Source organism: Panthera pardus, unplaced genomic scaffold (genome assembly GCF_024362965.1).
Source record: "Panthera pardus isolate Hobbes unplaced genomic scaffold, ASM2436296v1 HiC_scaffold_13, whole genome shotgun sequence".
NCBI lineage: Eukaryota > Metazoa > Chordata > Mammalia > Carnivora > Felidae > Panthera > Panthera pardus.
In genome coordinates, this window is record NW_026526688.1 from 126055551 (window position 1) to 126074632 (window position 19082).

General features: G+C 37.4%; 1 protein-coding gene across 3 annotated transcripts in view; it reads right to left on the bottom strand.

The window, feature by feature from the left end:
* BMPR1B (bone morphogenetic protein receptor type 1B) overlaps positions 1-19082 on the bottom strand; it is a 422185-nt gene that overhangs the window by 271334 nt on the left and 131769 nt on the right. The window lies entirely within an intron of this gene.

Consider the following 19082-nt stretch of genomic DNA (forward strand, 5'->3'; position numbering starts at 1 on the left):
TTGTAAAATAAAAGCAAACCAATGCTAAAAAGTGAGTAGATTCAAAACCAATCTTTTTCATACTGAAGTTTCATAATCTATCTTAAAACATCACAGAACTTACCTCCGTGCTTACTATGAAAGAAAATAATGTCTGCATTACTAATTATCACATCATTCATGTGAGAAGCAAAAGAATGCTCACCACTGATCAAAATGTTATAATCTTTGATTTCTCTTACTACCAATTCACAAATCACTTGGGTGGCTAAACTAAAACCAGCACAACTACTCACAACAAAGCCAATGGTAAATAGTATTTACCAGTTAACTGAAACAAGGAATGAGATATTTGAGCTAATCTGATATTCTAAATTCCTGTTTGCTACCATATTAAGATACATTTTCACCACTTCCTAGAACATGAGAATAAATTAACATTAAATCTGAGAAGCCAAAGTGCCTGAGGGTACTAGTCACAATGTCACTATTATAGACACTAATTACAACAGTGTATCTATAAGTCATATGGCCATGTATATACTGAAATGTTGCCAGGCACTGGAATGTATTTTAAAGCAAGTCACTAAGTGCAGATTACTATCAAATGAGAAGATGTATGACACTGTATTTAAAGTATAGAGAACTAGGTAAACAAAATATTATTGTACAGAATATACACATGACATCCTTTAATTTCTTCATTATAAGGATTCCATATTCCCATTAGATATAAATGACAGGTTATTATGTATTAAAATTTAGGTTTACGAAATAAACGATAATACCAAGTGCATTAGTTTTCAAGTTTTCTGCCATGAGAAATACTACATACTGAGTGGCTTCAACAACAGAAATGTATTTTCTCACAATCTAGGTGCTAGAAGTCCAAGATCAAGGTGTCAGCAGGGTTGATTTCTTCTGAGGCCTCCCTCCTTGGCTTTTAGATGGCCACCATCTCCCTGTGTCTTCACATAGTGTTCCTTCTGTAGTGTGTCTTAATCTCTTCTTAAAAAGACAGTCATGTTGGATTAAGGATCACCTTTATGACCTTATTTTAACTTAAACAGCCCTCTAAAGACTTTATCTCCAAATACAGTCACATTCTGAGGTAATAGGAGTGAATACTTGAAAACGGGAATTTGGGGGGATACAATTCATCCCATAACACTAAATAAGTATTTGCTTCATAAAATTCACAACTGAATTCTGTTAAAAACATTGGGCACCAGGTATGTTTTTAATGAATACATTAAAAAAAAAAGTGAGCAAAATACAATTTTACAGAAATTTAATTTTCTATGGAAATAATATGTCATCCTAATTTTTTAAAAAAAAACTTTGAGGCAGTTTATACTGTTAGGACTATATGAAACATGATAATAGAATAGCAACTATACAAAAAAAAAGCAAACACAGAAAGTGGAAATCACAAGAGACTGTAGAGATACAGGTATAAACAAACATCTTACTGTGTCCAGATGGACAGTAAATTTAACTAGGAATTTATCAGAAAGTCATAAAAAAAGGCATAAAGGTATAAAATGGGGTAAGAGGTATAATAAGGGGGTAAAGGTGGGAGTAACTGGGTCCTTATCTTTCACAGACGGGTAGCTGACAAGCTGATCCTGAGAAAGAAACTGACAAGTTCCAGGAGTCAAGTAAAAAATGAATTAATATGGAAGCATCTCATAATGTCTCTTCTAGTAAATTCACTAGGCACGTAACATGCCCCAGTCATGTTACATGCTTAAACTAACAGGCTGTGAAAAAGCACTCACAGCTGGAGATTCATCATTTATCCTTTTATTCATTCGTGCACCAAACCTTACTGAACCCTACTGTGTGCCAGACATTAACTATTATAGATGCTTGAGAGCCAGAGACCAAAATCCCAGCCCTCACAGAGTTTCCATTCTAGTGAACATACAATGAGAAAGCAAAGAATGAATTAAACAGTTTGCAGAGGCTGAATTGAGAATAAGCAAGAAGAAAAAGGCAAAGCCTTTCAGGTTACTGCTAACCATGCCTTCACTGAAATGAAGCCTAGGGTAGCAACGATGACCAAATGAGACCACTGAGATAAACAAACAGCTTAGTTTCCTTCAAAATGTTAAATTACATGTGAATGTATACAGAATTACCACAAATTTCTTAATCTACAACTCAAAGATTAAAGGATTCCACCTTTTAAAAATAGACAATTTAAATTAATATTTCAAAGAGAAAAGTTGAAAAAATCTGTAACACCCATATGTGTACCAGCCACATTTACCAAATTTTCATATTTTGCACATTTTGCTTCAGAATCTTTATTTTTTCTTCAGATAAAACACTACAGATAACAGCTAAAATACCATCATCAAGTACTACAAAGTATCATCCCTTCTCTCTCTCTCAAATAAATCTTCAGAGTATTATTTTCATTTAGGTTTTCTTATTTTAATGAGTATGGATGCCTGGATATAATAGATACTATCATATTTTGTGGGTCAAAGTTTTACATAAATAGCATTAAACTATATAAATTCTTTGCAGTTTGTTTCTATCTTCCCTGTTTTTCTTTTTTTTTTTTTTTTTTTTGTATTCTTGTTTTTTGGATGCATTTCATTGGTACAGAAAGATCTAACTCATTCACTCCAAATGCTATACAGTGCATATGGCATAAATATACTTCATTTTGGTTTTGGTTTCTCAACAGGGGAGTGAATGTCAGGTTGTTTTCTTTGTACACACACACACACGCATGCACACGCATGCACACGCATACAGTTGCAGACAGTAAACTGAGAATGAGCAAGAAAAAAAGTATCAAAGAATTTCAGGTTATCCTCTTAACCATTCCATTGTTGAAATGAAACAAGAGTAGAGCAGAGATCATATTTCTATATTATATTCATATATATGTATATAGCTAGATTTAGAATAAAGTCTGCCTATATCCATCCACCCATCCATCCATCCATCCAACGTTCTGAATGGTACGATGAACACCATGGCACAAGTGTTCTTGTGCACAGGCAGGAAAGTTCCTTCCTCTAGAGTAGACACACAGGCAGGTGCAAGGTCAAAGATACACACATCTTCAACTTTACCAAGATTTGTCAAATTGCTTCCCAAAATAATAGAAAATAATTCCTCTCTTGCCACACTCCGGCCAGTGTTAAAAATATCAGATGTTATTTTTTGTCAATTTGATGGTATAAAGCTGTATTCTGTTGCTGTTTTAGTTTCTACTTCCTAGATTATACACAACTTTTTTGAGTTGACTGAGTCCATAAATTTTAGGAGAGTGAAACTGGTCAAGAATATTAGGAAAAATCTCCTCATCATATTAAACACACTGTATTTCTGCTCCCACCCCATTTATCTATGAGCAACAATAAGCTGCCATACAGTCTCCACCCCTCCCAATATCTGAACACAAAACTCTGGCAGTATGTTACACACTTCATCCCTACCAATGAGAGAGATCTAAGAACAGTTTATCAGAAGATTTATACATTATGTTGCAGAATAGAAACACAAAAGCCACAAAACAATGCTCATCCTTATGAGGAAGTGAAGCACTGACATTTTCTATTTTTTAAAGTTTATTTATTTTGAGAAAAGAGCATGTGTGTGAGTAAGGGAGGGGCAGACAGTGAGTGGGGGGGAGGGAGTCCCAGGCAGGCTCCTTGCTGTCAGCGTGGAGCCTGCCGTGGGGCTCAGTCCCACGAACTGTGAGTTCATGACCTGAGTGGAAACAGAGTCAGGCACTTAGCCAACTGAGCCACCCAGGCACCCCTGATATTTTCTATTTTAATTGATAGTTGAGACCCATTAAATTGATGTCATATAACCACTTCAATGGGCCACACGTTCAATTTAAAAAACATTATATCTTTTCCCAGCCCAATGTACCTAGGAAGAAGAGAATACTCTTGTGAGTTTCAAGCTATAGTGAACCTAACCACTCCACATAGACACGGATAGAAAAGTATACCTAACTGGCATTGGGCCCAAGGGATTCCAGGCTCTCAGACCCTTGGTGTTGTAAGATCTCATTATACTTTTCATATGGATGTGCCCTGGACAAGATCTTGGGGGGATGTGACACTCTTGGAACATATATTTAAGGGCTACTTTAGCTATTCTGGGCTTTTGTTGATTTGTTTTGTTTTGTTTGTTTGTTTCTTTATAAATTATCTTTCAGATACCAGAGATGTGGACCAGGAGCATCTTTTGAATTGCCTAAAAGCATTCTCTACTTTCTAAACTGAATTCCAAGATTTACCCTAACAATGTAACAAAATTGTTTCCATTCCCTAGGAAGCAAACGACTTAATACTTTTACTATTCGAATAATACAAACAGCTTCCTTGCTGTCCCAACTATTGCCTCAATACAGGAATACAGACATTTGCATTCTTGAACAAAATAGTAAGGTTGAGGATATCAGGATAGTTAAATTTTTTTGTTAACTTTTCTTTTTCTCAGAACTCCACTCTTGCTTTTAACAACATGTCCGTTATATTCAGCTGATACTAAGCAATGAAAATATCTAAATATTCGTACATACATGTGAAAATTTGAATTGTGTTTTTATGATTCTGTATTACAAATATAGGACCTAACATTCTGATTAACATGTAAAATGTTCTTAAAACTTAATACTGCAATGCTGACTATATTTTGCTGGCTATTTTACCTTTTCTTTCCATTTTACTGGATGCAATATAAAAATACACCATCTAGCCAATTGACGTCTGAAGTTTAAGTTATACACAAAGCCAGTACTGAAGCAGATTTGGGGACCTAGTGCATTACGGTGTGGTGTCTTTCTAAAAGTGTACATGTACTCAGCATGGAATGTTATGATTGGATATGTTACAAGTTTCCAAATTTTTTTAAAAAACACTGTTTTCATTCCAATCTTGTTTATGCAAAGGTTCTAAAGATTAGAACTGGCAGGTTATTTCTAACCCTTGCTTTTTCTCCCACTTTCCCTGAGCTTCTCTCTCATACTGGGAGTCTACAAGTGACAACCTGCTATTTTCTGGAACTGTACAGTAGCAATTTGAGTAGAAAGCTCTGTGCCTGCTATAGATCGTCAGAAATGTACACCTGCAACCTTAACTGCACCAGGTGGAGATAAACAGGGGAACTTAAGTTGACATCAAAGGCACTGATAGGAGGAAAAAATGCCCTATTATTCCAGTACAAACATTCCCATGTCAGAAGGAGAAGTTTTAACACCTTTATTAACTTTGATAGTGACCACAGTAAGTTTTCTCAATTTTTCATAAATTTGAGTTAGGAAATTTCACGTTGATTTCAAATCAAAAGTTTGCAAAATGCCCATCACAAAACATCAAGTCTTCTTTTATCTTAGTAAATACCAATATACCACCGTTGCTAGTAGGTCACATAATACTACTGAGAGATAACACTACGGGGGCTCTCTTCACATCATTATATTCATAGTTACACTTCATATTCAACCATATCATTTCCCAGCAAGTATCAGTTGCTTTGCTCTAAATAATACAGAAGATTTAAAGAAAAACCCAAATAACTATTCCAAAACCTTACCGATCTTAGGAATGAATCACCGGAGGGGCCTAAATGGTGCCCCCCCCCCAAAAGATATCAGGTCTCATTACCTAGAACCTGTGAACATTACTTTACATGGTAAGAAATGATCATCCTGGATTACCCAGGTAGACCCTAAATGCCACCACAAGTGTCCTTATAAGACAGAGGGAGAGGGAGACTTCACATACACAGAAAAGCAGGAGGTGATGTGACCATGGAGGCAGACATCAGAGTGAGGCAGCCACAAGTCCAGGAATGCCAGCAGATCTGGAAGCCGGCAGAGCAAAGAAAGGATTCTCTCTGGGAACATCTGGAGGAAATGCAGCCCTGCTGAGTCCTTGATTTCAACTTAGGACACTGATTTTGGATTTCTGCTCTCCAGAACTGTGGGTAAATAAATTTCGGTTGTTTTAAGCCACCAAAATATGGTAATTTACTGCAGCAGCCTCAGGAAACTATAAACTATGTTTGCTATCATCTCAGAGGGTAATATATTGAATTTTCAAATTAAATTAATGGAGCGGGGATGAGGGGTTCCCCACCACTTGGGGAAAATGAGAGTTCCTCTTCAAGTGTGCTGGGAGGAATCTGAGAAAGGGTTTTTGAAAGGACAAGGCCTTAGAGAAAGGAAGAGTGTTTCAAGTGTAAAAAGCCAAGAGAAAGCCTAGCCCAGGAGGCAACTTTAAACTATATTTAAAGTCTCCCAAGAAAGTAATTTCTCAGTAATTCTGAAGAGCGTTAAAGTACTCTTACCCCTAGATTCAGGAATTCCACTGCTAAGAATGAGGATTAGGAACACATGACAAAATCAGATCAAATCTTATAGATTCAGCTGTTCCTTACAGCACTTATCTATGATGTAAAAAACTAGAAACAACCTAAACATCCAAATGTAGAAGAAGAGGTAAGTAAACCACATTGTATCACCTTGGCTGGATATCTTATACATCCATCCAAAATAATGATCACAAAGAATTTGGGGGGCGCCTGGGTGGCTCAGTTGATTGAGCGCCCGAGTTAGGCTCAGGTCATGATCTCGCCATTCATGAGCTCAAGCCCCACACTGGGCTTGCTGCTGTCAGCACAGAGCCTGCTTCAGATCCTCTGTTCCCCTCTCTTCCCATTCCTCTACTTGTGCTCTCTCAAAAATAAACAAACATTAAAAAAAAAAAGAATTTGGAAAAAACCTTACAACAATATATGCAAAAAGCAACAAGCAAAATACTATACACATTACTGCTCTTATTTAAAATGCATAGAAAAAAGACCAGAAAAAACATAGAAGATTATAGCTGACTTTTTCCTTCTTTCAATCTTGCTGAACAGTTTTACTAAAACACACAAGACACTTTGAAGGTGGGGGCTGCTGAAAAAGGGGTCGTTGGCAGGTACAAATGTTCCAGTTTTCTGGATGTTTAGAAGATACAAGAATAATACCTTACCAGGCAAAACTCCCAAATGCCTTCAAATGCATCACAATCATCTACAATGACTTTGAATCTCTGTGAGTCATGCTGGGAAAGATATTACTATCACTTATTTACACTTGGAAGTGCAAAGTTTTGAGTCCACTGAAGGTCATCCTACATAAGCAGGAAGAGCTGGGACAAAAGCCACATCGTGCCATTTCAGACGGGAGCTAAATCTCCCCCCTCCAGACAATGTTGCAGCAGCAGAGTGAAGCCTAGCCATGGGGAGTGGATACTTCTCCTTTTCAGGAAGCTTTAAAAAATAAGACTGAGGCCTCAAAACCTTCTGACTGGCTGATATTTAAGTATGGAAATCCTATCAGGTAAAATATCTCAGGTTTCCCTATAACCTTTTCAGATTCATGAGCAAGGTATAAATAAATCCAACTTTTATAAATATATTGCCTACTACACATAACCCAAAATATGCAAGAGACACCCAATCTTTCAAGTCGGTACCATCTCTCTATCTCACTTGTATTTGATTCAGTATATAATTTATATTAATTTCTTGGCCCAAGCATCTCCATACAATAGTATCTTGGTTTTGGTGTTTAATCATTGCACAGTATATTCTAATAGTCGAAAAGCCAACACTTTTGCCAAATACTTGTTTACAGCTATAATTTCACTTATTGGGACAAATGGAAAAATAACTCCTGCAAAATTCTGAAATATAACCTAAAGTATGCCAAAAAGTGTACTGTAGTTACAAAGTTATGGTTTTCTTCTAGATTGTAGAATCAATTCATAGGCATTTTATATGTGGAAATACACTCAAGAGAGGTTTTTTTTTTTTTTACCAGTTTTGAGCTTGATAAATTCCTAAAATAGAATATAGTCAAATAAATGATAATCATAACTGGTAGGAAAAAAAAAAGATCATGCTCAAATTAGAGCTAATTCTAAACTTTCAGATTTGGATACAGCAAACTCAGAACATCAAAAGGTCAATCACATAAAACTATCAAATGTCAATTAAAACTACTCCACTCCCAAACTAGAACAGATGTTTTGATTATCAAGTCTAGATTTAACTGTCAAAAATACTGTACTCATGGGCTATATATACATATGACTATATATGTGTGTGTGTGTATATATATATATATATAGATGTGTGTGTGTGTATATATATATATATATACAAACATATCATTAATTTGAAAAAGATAAACATTTTTTCAAACCTCTAAAGATAGACAAAATATTCATTTTTATTCCTTCAGTATTAGTGAAGATATATTTTTTTACAAATCCCCAAAGAGCTTTTAACCAGGACTAGATAAAAATCTCTACAAGTTGAGGGGTGCCTGGATGGTTCAGTTGGTTGAGCATCCACCTTTGACATAGATCATGATTTCACAGTTCATGAGTTCTAGCCCCACATCGGGCTCACTGCTGTCAGGATACAGCCTGCTTTGGATCCTCTGTCTGTCTGTCTGTCTGTCTGTCTCTCTCTCTCTCTCTCTGCCCCTCCCCCACTCACAGTCTCTCTCAAAAATGAATAAACATTAAAAGAAAATCTCTACAAGTTCAAAGTCTCTAATGCTATCCTTCTTAAAAGATTGCTAGTTACAGGGGCGCCTGGGTGGCTCAGTTGGTTGAGCATCTGACTTCGGCTCAGGTCATGATCTCGCAGGCAGTAAGTTGGAGCCCTGCATTGGGCTCTGTGCTAACAGCTCAGAGCCTGGAGCCTACTTCAGATTCTGTGTCTCCCTCTCTCTGTCCCTCCCCCACTCATGTTCTGTCTCTCTCTCAAAAATAAATAGACATTAAAAAAAATTTTTTTAATAAAAACAAGATTGCTAGTTACATCTAAAAAGTTACACTAGTGAGAGTGGTCACAAAACACCTTATGAAAAATACATTTAGGTCACCAATAGAACTCAACTCACAGGCCAACTAGAAGCGTTCTCAAGAAACCCTACAGATAACCACATATAAGTTAATTTCCTTTCCTTTTATGATTGGTATGCTTGTAATTAAGCATACAATTAATTAAGCACATAATGCAATTGGTATGATGATTGGTATGCTTGTAATTAAGCATACAATGCAGCCACTTTTGCCTATTTTAGAATGTTCATATGATAATTTCTAGTAACTGAGCACAAAAGAAACATAAAGGTTTAGGGGAATATTCTGATTGCTTTATTTAAAAATTAAGTGCTATATAGAGCATATTTTTGATACCCTTGAAAAAAGACAAAAGTCATATACCTCATAAATACCAGGATATTTTTTAATGATTACTTTGAAGTACCCTATGTTCAAATTTAACCAATGGATTAGATATATATATATCTGCAAACTGCCCCTAAGATACCAAAATCAAGATAATTTCCCTTGATCCAGCCACCTCATGGAGCACCGCTTGAAAGAACCTGAATATATGATTTAACATCGAAACTGAAGTATATAGCAGGCTGAGCCTTCTTCATGAATTGATTTTTAGAATTAACAGTCTAAACTCTATTTTTGCTTAAAAAAAGAAAAATAGAGACAAAACATTTCAATTTTCTCATTGATTACAAGTCAAAGAAAAACTGAAGGCACTACATAAGCACCCACAGGCTGCATCTGTTGTGTCTGACACAATGATCTCTAATGTAGAGCATTTAGCCTATTCAGGTCTCTGCTGCCATCTTTGAATAAACAGGTCTCGAAGCAGTCTTACTCTAAGCTAAGAGGGATATTTTTCTTTCAAGAACAAACATATTTTCAGTTTTGGACCAACTATACACCTGGCAAAACCAAGAGAAAAAAAAAAAGAATTTTAGGATGCTTGTTTACATTAACAGTTGGACATGATACTACCAAATCTCTCCAATGAGAAGTTGCATTAAAGGATTTATGACATTGATATTAACTATTTTCAACTATTACTCTTCTGTATCATGGCACTTACAGAACAACTGTTCTGCCTAATCCTTAGAGAACAAAGAGAAGGAAATCAGTAGTTTCATCATGGACTTAACAAAATTTTTAAAACTCAGTAATGATCAAAACTCCCTTTTTTATACAGCCATTTTAAGAAAAATGATAAAATGTTCAGTACAAAAGCACACAAGACCTGGCATCGTCTCTCAGTATTCAGTGCTGAAGATTACCAAGTTTGAAGAAATATGACAAGTTTACTTTCTTCAAATAATTCCCAAATAACCAAAAGTCAAAACAACAACTCTTCCCCATTAGAAAAATGATAAAAAGATATGTCAAAGAAAATACACATCTTGTTTTATAAATCTCTTTTACACTATTTCACTGGGGGCACCAAGCAATATAAATTATTCTCAAAAGGAAATCCTTAAAGAGTTAATCCTTTAAAATAAAAAAAAGGAACAAATGTGAACCAAAATCAGGTACCACAACATTGCCCTGAGACTATATGGAAATTTCTATGTAAATGATAGAATTTATCTCTCCATCTGTCTCTCTCTCTCAATGCCTTTCACTTTTATAAAGGCCATCATGGCTATGTTTGGTGAGGAAAAAGAGTTGAAAAAGAGGTATAAATACTTATTGCTTGAGAAGAGCTGGTCTGTGCTCAATACATTGGAGAAACTTTTCAACTACAGTTGACCCATGTGAAAATGTAATCCCTGAAATGTCGCCAAGGTCACAGAGACCCAGGGTGATCCCTGACACACAAGGAGCACCTTTTGCACATTTGTAAAGAGAACTTGGTACTGGCTTATTTTTACATTATGCATCTCATCGCAAGCAAGTTGGGAAAAGAAAATGCAGATCGGCTGTGCTTTTCCAGTATTTCATTTCACTATCCTTCTTGTGGGGTTACTAAAATATTGGCAATGCCCTGCTTATGAGATATATGTGCGCCCTTTCAAGGTGGGAGTTAGCAGCACTGTTTTAAAGTGAAATATGAGAGTAACATTACAATTTCCAAATTCAATTTCAGTAACTACATTAACATGACAAGGTTCTCAAGAACTGCCAAAGACAACAAAAATGGACTGTTTACCTTGAGAAGCACATTTCACTGAGGGACTCAAATTTTGTACCTCAGCCCACTTTATGTTGTTATCCACTCCCGACTATGCCACACAGCAGTAGGCTCTCTCCCTCATTCTCACCTTTCTTCAGATTAATACCTTCCATTTACATTTCGCCTTCTACTGGTGGTTCTCAGATGGCCATTTTATAGGAATGGAAAGGCACCAAAAATGTTTGCCTGAAGTCATGTGAGACTCCAGCTATGGAACAGCAAGTGAACGAAGTTCCTGAGCACTGAATAAAGAACATCTCTTCCTCGCCAATTAGAGAAAGCCACTTTAAACTTCTGTTTATGTGAGAAAGTCTCAACTGCTCTTTATTAGCTTGGTACTTCAATGTGTTTCCCAAACTTGTGGAAAAAAAAAAAAGAAGAAGAAGAGAAGTCATATTTTCTCTAAGAACATATGCATGTATTTCTTCTTTGGACGCCCACTCATAACATGATGAAGAGTCTAATTCACACAAATGGACTATTCAAGTATTTAAAAAGCATTGGGGAAAGCTTCATTAAGGACTGAAACGGCCCAGTACTACAGATAGAGGGATCCTATGCTCGAATTGATCATAAACACCAAAGTGCAGTGTCTAAAGCCAAAGAAGAATGTTAAGTTTCCAAGTTTCCTTTTCAAGGTGAAAATATTTTTTTTTCCAGTTTTTGGGCATTATGACTCATTATTTCTCATTTTTTAATCTTTTCATGTCTTAGATGAGAAAGAGGATTATTATTTCTTATAGAGGAATATTTTTATTTTAAGCATATCACACTGCTGTATTTTCCTTTTGGTAACATAAATTGGCAACATGTCAAGAAAAAATAAACCATTCTTATCATCATTAATACTTACAACCTATCAGACTCCATAAGTGCTAAATTTTTTGTACCCATAACCTCATCAAAATCTTTGCAGAACTAACATTCCCACTTGGCAGATGAAAAACTTGAGGCTCATAGTGTAAAATTACTCAACAATGAACTCCAATACTCATTATATTGTATCTCCTTAAGAAAGAGTACACTCAGGGGCGCCTGGGTGGCTCAGTCAGTTAAGCATCCGACTTCGGCTCAGGTCACGATCTCATGGTCCATGAGTTTGAGCCCCGCGTTGGGCTCTGTGCTGACAGCTCAGAGCCTGGAGCCTGTTTCAGATTCTGTGTCTCCCTCTCTCTCTGTTCCTCCCTCTGCTCTCTCTCTCTCTCTCAAAAATAAAGATTAAAAAAAAAATTTTAAGCTTTCAATAACCTATTTCTAGTAATTCACCTACTCAAAGTTGACAGATAAATGAAATCTGAGAAAAGAATCTACCTCTTCTCTGGGACAAATCCTTGCGTATCATTTGGTATCTGCGTATCTTCTCTGGGACAGAGATATTTGCGTATCTTCTCTGGGACAAATCCTTGCGTTCAGACATCATGTGTTATTTAAAGCTTCTTTACTCTCTATATTGACGTAATTACTTCTTTAATAGGTCATATAATTTATTTAACTATTAGCTGTGGTTAAAAATTACATTTTTTTTTTGTCCTCAGCAACCAATGCAGTACCTGGTACATGTTCGATAAGTCCTTGTGTTCATGAAATGCTCGTTCAAAGAACGCACAGGCAAATAAAAGAGCTCAGCTTTGAGACCATATAAAATTTGATGTTACACAACTACGAGTATGAGTCAAACCTTGTACTGAAGGTTCCCAAACTTCAACAGGTACATGAATCACGTGGATAGCTTATTAAAATGTATGCTCAGATTCAACAGGTCTGGAGTGGGGCCTAAGATTCCGCCTTTCCAGTAATCTCTCTCAGGTAATGACATCGCTGCTGTTTCTCAGACCACCCTATGGGCAGCAACTACTTAACTACTGGGCTAACACACACCAGCCTTGGTGAATGGTTTAGAAAGCCATATGTTCCTCTTGAATGTTAACCTCTATTTAGACCTGGCTCCAAACCTCAAGTTATTAAACTTAATAACTAAGAGCAATTATGTGTTTATGTGCATTTCCCTAGATGAGACACAAGCTTTTTTGAAAAGGACCATTCTTAATGATGTGTGTTTTTTCAGTCCCAAGTGGCAGGACAGTGCTGTATACGTAGAAGAGACTCAATTTCGTATTAGTTAAGTAAATACAAAATTAAGTACTTGAAGGTACAAGCTATCAGCAATCTGTCTATCCTCTGTCACAGTGCTTGGCATGATGCCTCAAACACAGGGGAGCCTCAGTAAATCAATGCCGAATGAGTGAACGAACAAGCAAACAAACCACTCCTTTTCTGTAAATCATCGGGTTTTTATCACCCTGATCAATGCCAAGTTCTGGCACTTGATAAAAATTCAAACTGATCTGGTAAGCCCTAGACATTAATGAATTTGCAGTACTACAGGCATCATGCAAATAATCTCTTTGCTGTTCTATTTCTGAATGTTACTTTTCTCCCCCCTACATGCTACAAACACTTTCATTTCAAATTTCCTTACTGCTGCACCAGGACTGAAATTGGTGGCCACTACTGTTTTGTTTTAAACTCGGGATTACTGCCACTTCAAAACCCACTAGAACCTAAAAAAGATCAGCATTAGCCATGTGATGGAAGCCATAATATAATCATTCCCTTTACTTTTCAAGTATCAGGGTCCTACCTTGACATGCACACAAAAATTACTATAATCTAGGAAGATATGAATATAACTTTACATTTACTTTCTAAATGTACCTGGTTAACTGGTTTTTGCTATCAAAAGGGAAGAGAGTTATCTGCTGGAAAATGTTTCTCATATTATTCAAGAAAGGTTTCATTGAACAGGGCTTAACTGGCTTATTTCTATACATGTCAGTAAATTAAGATGTAGGTGGTATGTACATTGGGAAAATGTTAAAAGCGTTCATCTTTTTAATGTACCAAACAAGTATTAAGCACCTACTATGCACAGTGCATCCATTAGGGTGCAACGAGCAGCATAAAAATAAGTATCTCAAAAGCTTTACAAAAATTCATACAACGAAACTTCACGAAAATAGGAAAGGATAAAAGATATTCAATTTTAACTTCTGAATTATTCAAGTATTACTTTTAAACCAAATTTAAAAACAAATAATGCTTTAAAGACATGCACTGAGCTTAAAAAGATGCAATATTTGTCTATTCCTTTAAATACTTCTGGTATGGCCTTAATTGTGCCCCCCCCCCAATTCATATGTTGAACCCCTAACCCTCAATGTGATAGTATTTGGAGATGGAGCTTTTGGGGGGTACTTATGTTTAGATGAAGCCATAGCCAGTGGGCCCTTATGATGGGATTAATACTCTTACAAAGAGGTACCAGAAAGTTCTCCCACCTCCTCTCCTTCCATCGGCCCAACTTGCTGCCCACCTCAACCACCAAAATTAGGACACAGTAAAAAAACAGCCATTTGCAACCCAGAAAGAAAGCCCTCACGAGACTAACCATTCTGGCACCCTCATCTCAGACTTTGAGCCTCCAGAACTATGAGAAAATAAATTTCTGTTGTTTAAGCCACCAACTCTATGGCATCTTGGTATGGCCCACTGAGCTAATACTTCTCTGGCTGCCTTTTATACCTTTCCATAAGAATGATTCTAGGTGATAATCAGGTTATTTTAACTGATGTGTTTTTTATGATATATTAAGAGTTTCAGAAGTGGAGTTAGGGTTAATAAATATTCATTCTTCAACTGCCAATTGTTGAGAGAGAGAGAGAAGGAGGGAGGGAACTCTGCATTTATTTTAACAAGTAACTCAGAAATACACTTTGGGTGAGGGGTTACCTCATTAGCAATAAGCGCAGACATGCAGACATTCCCCTACACAAAACCTCTTTCAGCAGCATCAGAAAGAGAATGCTTTTTGCATGTGTCACTTCTCAGGTCCAAGCCTCTAGCACGCTTCTTGTTATATGCAATTAGCTCCATGCCAAGATTTAGTACATTTCATAATAAATCCCTTGACCGCATTAACTGCAGGCTTGGCAAAGATGGAAAGGCTCTATTCACGAAGGCAGAAAACAAGCCACAGGACTTACCCCACAGCAAAACTCACTTGCTGGATGCCAACACACTACAAATTTCAACAGCCTGCCATGCCCTCCCCTCATTCCTCCCCCTCTGTTTGGGGTGGAGGAGGGGGCAGAAAAATACAACCTGCCATGGGACTGTGATTAAAGAGTATGTAAGAGTGAAAAACGCTACAGACAAACCGGGTTTGTTTACTTCTTCCTCCTCCTCCTCCTAAATCTTGTTATGAGCTTGTTCCCTTGACTAGCCCTCCAAACCCACCCACCCCACAAAAACCTAAAGTCACTTCACAGATGAGATCCAGAGTTTACCCTCATTTAAACAGTAACCATCTGTTGCTTACAGAAGACTGCGGCTCCTACTCAGGTTTCCCCTTCTGGAACATGAAGGCTGTGGAACGTTATGGTTATTCTGTATGGGAAAGCTCTCTGCAGGACAGCAGCATCACAGGAAAATTGGGGGAGGCTCAGGACTATCCTCTCTTCCCAGCAGAACAAAGAGTAAAACTTTTTGTTTTCCAATAACCACTTTTTGCACTGAAAGAACCAGAACGTTGGCACTGCAGAGTATGTATGCATGGGCTTCAGATGAGCTGCAACCTGAATTTCAATCATAACTTGTTTTCATTTTAGTAACCTGAGTCTCAATTTTCTCATCTGGAAAACAGAGATAATGACGAGTTGTGGTAAGGCTTAGAATGTTTGGGTCAGTACATGGAGTGCCTGGGTGGCTCAGTTGGTTGAGCATCCAACTTCAGCCCAGGTCACGACCTCACAGTTTGTGAGTTCAAGCCCCATGTCAGGCTCTGTGCTGACAGCTCTAGAGCCTGGAGCCTGCTTTGGATTCTGTGTGTCCCTCTCTCTGCTCCTCCCCTGCTCACACTCTTTCACTCTCTCTCTCAAAAATAAACATTTTAAAAAAATAAGAAAGAAATGACTATCATGTATAAGGTATTTATAAATTCTAGATATATAATGTTATTTTTAAAAATTTAATCACAGTCAAAGATAAAAATATAGGAAGGTAGGGCACCTGGGTGGCTCAGTCGGTTGAGCATCGGACTCTTGATTTTAGCTACGGTTATGATCCCAGGGTCATGGGATGAAGCCCAGGGCGGGCTCCTGCGCTGAGCTTGGAGCCTGCTTAAGATATTCTCTCTCTCTCTCTCTCTCTCTCTCTCTCTCTCTCTCTCTCTCTCTCTCTCCCCCCCCCCTTTCCCTCTCCCTCTGTACCTCTCCCCTGCTCGTACGCTGTCTCTCTCTCTCTCAAATAAATAAAAATATGTATTTATATAGGAAGGCAAGAGATATAGTATCTTTATTAAAACTCTATTAAGTTCCCTTTTGGATAACACATTTGGAACAGCAGCCTTGTTTACTATTTACAATAAAAACTCATAAGGAGGGAGGTCTCTCTTGGATCTCACACAAGTACTTCTGATACTGACATAATTAAAGGACTTCTTTATAAATTTCTTTCTCATTCACTGAGGTTCCAATATACACTTGAAATAAGGAAAATGAGGCTTCTGGAGAGCCTGGGTGGCTCAGTCCATTAGGCGTCCAACTCTTGATTTAGGTTCAGGTCATGATCTCCCGGTTCATGAGATCAAGTCCTTCCCCTGCTCTGCGCTGACAGCACAAGGCCTGCTTGGGATTCTCTCTCTCTGCCTCCCCACACCCCTCCCCCTCCCACTCATGCCTCCCCTGTGGGTGCAGTCTTTTTCTCTCTCAAAATAAATAAGATTTTAAATTTTTTTTCAAAAAAGAGGAGTGCCTGGGTGGCTCAGTCAGTTGGGCATCCAACTCTTCTTGATTTCAGCTCAGGTCATGGTCTCATGGTTTATGAGTTCCCCACATCAGGGTCTATGCTAGTAGCACAGAGCCTGCTTGGGATTCTCTCTCTCCCTCCCTCCCTCCTTCTCTCTCTCTCTCTCTCTCTCTCTCTCTCTGCCTTTCTCAAAACAAATAAGTAAACTTTTTTTAAAAAATTTTTTCAAAGAAAAATAAAAAGAAGGCTCCTAAAGCCTATTTTTGATGTTTTTAAAACTAATCCTATTTCAATTTTGTACTGTGTATGATAAAATTTCGATGGTTTTAATACTGATAAAATGTCAAGTTTTCAGCATAAGAAAATTAGAGTAAGCGGCTTCCTTAAAGATCTGTCATTGATAGCTTTTCTAATAATAAAATCCAAAAAAAAAAAAACAATTCAGTTTCATGTAAATAAACTGCCAAGAAAATATCTGAAACTGGGTCTAGCTTAGAAATACTGGGTCACTGTCACTTTACTTAGGGACGCAAGGACAAACTTACAGTCAGCCCTCCTCTGTCTTGATCCCAGCTTTATCACTTACTTGTTTGGGACCAACTTACTACTAATCTATGCTTTAGTCTCCTTATCTGTAACATAATTCATAACGCAATGTGGAAAAGTAAACGTTTACAAGTGCTTAGAACAGTGCCTGATCCATAGAAAGCACTTAGTATCATCAGTGTTATTATTTACACTAATTATGAGGATGAACAACCATATAGTCACAACCACTTGCATTGGCCAAACACAGCCTATGTTTTCCTGCTCCTGGGTCGTTAGTAAGAGATTTTACCCTGCCATCATCGTCTTCCCCGTTTTTGCCATCTAAAATCCTCCCCAGTCATCTCAGGCCTAGCTCAGAAGTCACATCTCCAAGAAGGCCATTCTCAACCCTCCCACCCATAACTTACCATCACTTCTGGTACCACCATCACAATGTGTAAAAGTAGATACACAAAATATTTTTAATTACGTACATGTACAGGGTGCAAATGAAATAGGAGGCAAGAAAGGAGCTAAGGAGGGCTGGAAAGATGGGAAGGAGAGAAAGAACAAGAAGAATATAAGACCAAAGTATGAAAAGGGCTCATCTGTGTGACAGAATTAATGAAAATATTTTCTTCTTTTTGCATTTTATACTTTCTAAGTGGTCTAAAATAAACAAATCTAACTCATGTAATTAAAAGAAGTGGAAGTTACGATGATAAACAAAAACAAGACTTAACTGACCACCTCAGTGCTAGCCCAAAATGAGTCACAGAAGGGATCGCCGTGAGGAGGCATTTAGAAAAGATCTATTCAGGCGAAGGTCTTCACAAAACTCTATGAAGTGGGGTTCCAATCTCTTCTTTATTTAAAGGATGGGCAAAAAGTATAAATAATAAAATGATATAAAGTACTTATAAACTACAAAAAGAGTCCAAGGAAAATCATTAGTCGGGTTTTAACTATACTGAATGCCTACTGTGTAGTCTATAAAACAAGACTTGCATCATCCAAGACACAAGGTGTAGAAGAAAAACAGCACAGGGTCTGGGGACCTTCTGCCTACTCTGAACACCCAGCTCCTCCACAAGCAAAAAATCTGTACAAATATTAATTTAGACATCAAGTATTTTCCCATAGTACTTCATCAATTCTGCCACTATACTAATGATCATAACTACCCACCTCCACTGGGAGTTTCTCCAAGGCAAGAAAGAGTTTCTTTTTCACCTCCAAAGAGCTAGCATTTGGCACATATGAGGAAAAATGGGAAATCAATTTGTTGAATTTAGCATTTGGAGTGGTAAATTAATTTTTTTTCCTTCTAAGTGATAGGGTTTCTCTTAAACCCAACTGTATTGTCTCAAAAGCCATGAAGATGCACCCTGCATCATTCTACAAACTTCGTGCATACACACCTGGCCTCCTCTCTAGAAGTTCAACATTTCTATTTCCTTCACAGCTCCTCATGTGTTTTTGGTTTTGTTAAGAAACTCTAGGTTTAATGCATAGTGAGCAGAAAATGCTATTTGCCATTTTTCTATTTTGTGGAAGCAACCGATGTCTTCTTTCTCACTGATGGGTGATCAATTTTATGAACGTGTCACAGGCCACTTGAGAAGAATGTGTCATCCCTATTCTCATGGTGTACAGTTTACACACACACACACACACACACACACACACACACACACACACACCCCTCCATGAAT